The following is a 5,120-nucleotide window of genomic DNA, read 5'->3' on the forward strand; positions in this document are numbered from 1 at the left end:
CCTGCTCGCAGCACCAGCACCGGCGGCTCCCGGCTCTCTAGGGCGGTGCGGAAGCGCCCTCCCCTCCCGCCTGGAGGTACCAGCCCTGCCCGTGCCCCGCAGGGAGCGCGGCCACAATGGCAAAGGCTTGCGGGAGCTTCAAGGGGCTCCCACCCGCAGGGGGATGGAGCTGGGGCCCCGGGGTAGCAGCAGCCCTCTGCCCCTCCCCTTCGCGGGGCTTTGCAGGGCGCCGAGTTTGGGAGCTGCCCCCCCGGGTGCGAGAGCGGAGAGGCTGCGATTGCCCCCGCGGTTCAGACTGCGCGCGCCTGGGCTTGCACTGCGGGGAGGGGGCTAGGGTTTGCGCCCTTGGCCGGAGTGAACCACCCTGGCCCAGCCTTGGGGTCCTGGGATCCTTTGCTCGGGCTCTTTGTGTCCTAACAGCCTGCGAGTGAGAGTCAGCCCAGTGTGTGCATGTGAGAGCGCGTGTGAGTGAGAGTGAGCACGGGCTCAGGTGAGCGAATGAGTGGGAGCATATGTGAGAGCATGTGCAAGTGAGCACAAATGAATGAAAGTGAGTGGGTGTGCATGGCTAAGTGAGCATGTGTATGTGTGCATGTGTGTGTGGGTGTGTGAATGAGTGAGCATGTGCATGCAAGTGAAGGAGCATGTGTGTGAATGAGTCAGCATAGGTGAATGAGTGTGTGCACACATGAGAGCGTGTGTGAGAGTGTGCGTGTGTGTGCATGAGTGAGCGTGTGCATGTGTGAGTGCACACATGGGTGAGGGAATGAGTGAGCATGTGAGTGAGCATGAGTGAATGAGTGTGTGCAAGAGCAAGTGTGTGAATGAGTGAGCGAGCATGTGAGTCTGAGCATGTGTGTGTAGGAGCATGTGAGTGAGTGTGAGTGAGCATGGGGTGCGTGTGAGTGAGTGAGCACGAGAGTAAGCATGAGATGAGTGTGTGAGGGTGGGTTGAGAGTGTGTGAGTGAGCATGGGGGTGTGTGAGTGTGTGTGTGTGTGTGTGTGTCCATCTGTGTGTGTTTAGCAGGACTTGCCCATTCTGAGAGCTGAATAGATGGGCTTGGAGCAGGAGTGCTTTCCAGGAATTTAAATGAGACCTTCTTTGCGGTTGCTTTCCAAGGCTCTTCCACTCCCCTTTATGTTTGTTTTCTCAGGTTGAACTGCAGACTACCAGTTAGGTGGCTGGACTCTCCCATGTAATCTTGTCAAAGGGTGGCAGAAAAAGCTTCCTTGTAATAGGAAAAAGTTGATCCTTTCTGTGAAATCTGTAAAATGATTATATATTTTATCAGGAACTTGCATCTGTAATAACTTTCAACTTAGACACAGCCAGCTCCCTCTGTATCTTCTCTAGCTTATGATAACTAGCCTCTGTCGTTATTAGAAAAAAACACTTTCAGTTGATTCCCTGTCCAAATAGCTTATTCCCTTACATGGTTTAAGGTTTACTAATTTAATTCTCTCACATGTTGGCAGGGAGGGGAAATGTTAAGCAATGGGTGGGACAATGGCAACCTAATGGCTTTCAAGCTAATCTTCAGTTTTAAGTCACTCAACTTCCTAAGCTTTGCACGTTTTCATTTGAAAGGTCAGACTGTGTCCGAACCTGAACGCAATTTTTTCCCCCAAAGCTTGAGCAAAAAAAAAAGAAAAAGATACAGTTCAGCTGGTTTTGATAATAAGGTGCGTTCAGCAGAGGTCAATGTTTTTCTCTCTGAAGCTAAAATTCCTGCAGATTTTTTAGCAGCTCATTCCTGTCAGTGATTGGGGTTTGCAAACTGAAATTTGACTTTAAAACTGGCCCTCTATCAGAAGAGGTGGCTTTTGAGTTTTCTGATAAAAAATTTTATTTGACTGAAAGTCATGAGAGTGCGCACCATGTTAAGTGCACCTTTTTTGCTAAGACCATAAATCATACAGCTAAGGAAAGTTGTGTTGTACATGCAGGAGTAAATGGCTAGCTCATCTATGAAATGAGAAGGCTGTGTCCTGTGGGCAAGAGTTAGGAGGGCCTTCCTTGGCAGGGGTCTGCTTCACCCACCCAGGAAGAACTCTGGTGAAGACATAAATGTTCCTGGTACAGGTTGCTTCTGAAATGTAAATGGCAAGATAGGGACCTTAGTGGGAGCTGCTGTGTGTTTTGCAAGGTTTATAGGAAGAAGCGTCCTGTGACGCACCTGTGCAGCTGGCCTGTGGTGGTAGGTCAGATGTTTTCTCTTGTGGTCCATATGCTCATAAGTCAGGTTTTAGAAATGCATTGCAACAGAACTGATATGTAAAGTTACTTCTTGAGTGTTTTACCCTTTCCCCCTTGTTTTCTCCCCCCTTGAAAAATGGACAAAATTATGTATTGTGAGAGAATTCAATTATAAAATGTTCTTAAGAGAATGTTGAGATTACACATCTAGGTGCCCGAGTAAGAAAATGTTAAAAGGAACCTTCCTTAACTAGCTTGTTGGGCAGGAAAATTGTGAAAATGTTCACGTCTCATGTCATGCAGCATATCGCATTCACATAGGAGCAGAATAAAAACTGCATATCCATTTTTCTGACTTTTTAAAATTGTTTCTCATACATAGTTATTTTCTTTTATGTCCTGCCCCCCCTTTACAGAATCTGAACCTTATTCTTGTTTAGTAGAAGTGAGAAATGGTGCAGTTCAATAAACTCAGAGAAACCATATGGTTATCTAGATCAGTGGTCTCCAAACTTTTTTGATTGCGCACACCTATCAGTAAAAAAATTTTTGAGCATGCACCCCCAATATATGTATATTTATTTATAAATTATATACATGTACTACTCGCATACTGTATGTGACACAGGACCGTCTGACATACAGACCAAGTGAGGGCACCAGTGTCAATCCGTATATTAAATATTAGTAAAGCTTAATTTCTTTCTTAATTTTTTAGATAAAAAATAAATATAAATAGAAGTTCTAATATTTTCTTCCCACACCCCAATGGATCATCTTGCACACCCCCTGGGGTGCGTGCACCCCACTTTGGAGACCACTGATCTAGACTGGCGTCCTGAATAGAGTTACTAAATAGTTACACCAATAGTGTGCTCTGGATTTTTATCAGTTCATGCTTACTGATAATTCAAGCTTGTCCAATTTCAAGTTGTTTCTGTTAACTCCATAAGAGTCCACTTTAAATTGTGGTGTAGGGTAGGGGTTCCCAAACTGGTACATGTATCCCTGGGGTATGCAGTTTGGGGGGGGGGCATGGGGGAGAAACTGTAATGGTGGATTTCATTTTCATTATAATAATTGGCATTTAAGGGGTTAAAATATTAAATGTATGGTGGTAGGGGTATGCAGGCAGCTGGTAAATCTGAAAGGGAGTACAAAGTAAGAAAAACCTTGGGAGCATCTGGTGTAGAATTTGCAGAGTGCCTGCTAGTGATCTGCAGAGGTAGACAATATGGTCTCTGGTACTGGCTCTCTCTCCTTATGTTGCCTATTAATGGCATTATGAGAAAATAATTATTTTTTGGCATATTAAGTGTCCATATAAACCATTTCTGTAGTTGCTGTTGGGATGTGATGTATTTACAAATTATGGGGGCAGAGGGGCATGCTAATGGAGCTCAACAGAGATTGCAAATGGAGGGAAGGTGGTCAGTGAGGCAGTTGGCATTTTGAAAAAGTTGTGATGACTCTCCTGCCACAATAACTTTGCAACATGGGCGTTAGGATTTCATTCAGACAACAGAATACCTGGTTTTGCTATCACTTTTGCAGTGCAGTTCCAGAGTCTATTTTGCTGAATTAGGCTGTTGAGCCTCCTCTTGAATAAAGGTATTCTCGTAAATAACATGTTCTGATATTACTTTTTTTTGCATGTTTAATGTGTATTAAAAAATTGTGACTAATGCTGAAAGTAGTGACTGAAAAATAAACTAAAACAAGATAGGTTTTTCTTGAATCATTTCCTTATTGTTATAAAATATTAGGCTGCCTATAACTTGAGTATAACTGTAGAAGTAAATGGTTTATTAGGCACCATCTGACCTTTTGTCATGTTTAATTGCTTAGTGCAGTTGACTGTGTGCAGTATTCTGCAAAAATAATTGCTCTCAGACTTATCTGAACACGGTTATTTTTAGAGAAGCTGTGTACATGTTTCTGCTCTGAACTTTATACCTTTAAGGGCCTGTTCTGAATTCATGCTCCTTGCATTTTATATTTTATGTAGCTGAAAAAGTCACCTAATGTGGTTTTCGTGGGTTGTGCTAACTCAAAGCAATGTTTTGAATCCAATTACATACTATATATCTAGGGCTCTGTTAAAATTCTGTAGTTAGAAACAATCCCTTTTAAAATGTTGGCACAGATAATCAATTATAAAACTTAAAAGTTATGAGGTACGCGAGTTAAAGTGAGTGTTTCATTCATAGATGATGAGTATTTTGAAAGTGTCTTTGAAAATGCTTTAGATAGTGCATAGAGACATGAGAGGAAGTGCTGACTGTGTGCTAAAGAGCTTACAGTCAAAAACCCTGTAAACACATATACATAGGTATTATTTATGAAATGTATTCTGTCTCCCCACAAATGGAACTATGTTCCTGTGTTCAAAACTTAGCATGTGTATAAATGTTTGTATAATACAATATGAAGAAGTGAATTATATTACTATGTTAAATCTGAGTGACGATGTACAAAGCAGAATTTTATTTTTTGAATCTTTGAAAACACTAACATTATAATTTAGCCCCAGCTGGAATTTATAGAAGAGAGTTTCTTTTCTGACAAATGATTAGTGGTGATTCTTTAAAAAAATATATTTTTAATTTGGAAAAATCAAATTATTTTAGTCAAATTGCATTTTTTAAAAAGACTTGTATACAAATTTAATTATGAATTTGCAACCATTAGATGGAAGATTAAGGGTATCATAATGCTTATGTTTCAGTGTTGTAGTTGTGATGGTTCAAGAAATGTATGACAATGTTTGGGTATCCTGGTTGTAGCCGTATTGGTCTAGAGGAAAAGGCAATTGGGACTCGTAGTAGAGATGATATATTTTATTAGACCAACAAGGTTTTTGCAAAAAAAATTCTTTATTAAAGAATGAAAGAATTTTTTTTGCAAAAATATTGTTGGTCT

At 41.5% G+C, this 5,120-nt stretch overlaps 1 protein-coding gene across 1 annotated transcript in view; it reads left to right on the forward strand.

Annotated features, from left to right (window-relative positions):
* Positions 1-6: 6 nt before the first annotated feature.
* The window catches only part of ST6GAL2 (ST6 beta-galactoside alpha-2,6-sialyltransferase 2), an 84,206-nt gene continuing 79,092 nt past the window's right edge, over positions 7-5,120 (forward strand). The window contains exon 1 of the mRNA XM_019525231.1: positions 7-76. The gene's annotated coding sequence lies outside the window, so the exon portion shown is untranslated. The remainder of the gene's footprint in view (positions 77-5,120) is intronic.

The sequence above is a fragment of the Gavialis gangeticus genome, unplaced genomic scaffold (genome assembly GCF_001723915.1).
Source record: "Gavialis gangeticus isolate Ggan-Ray unplaced genomic scaffold, GavGan_comp1, whole genome shotgun sequence".
Lineage (NCBI taxonomy): Eukaryota > Metazoa > Chordata > Crocodylia > Gavialidae > Gavialis > Gavialis gangeticus.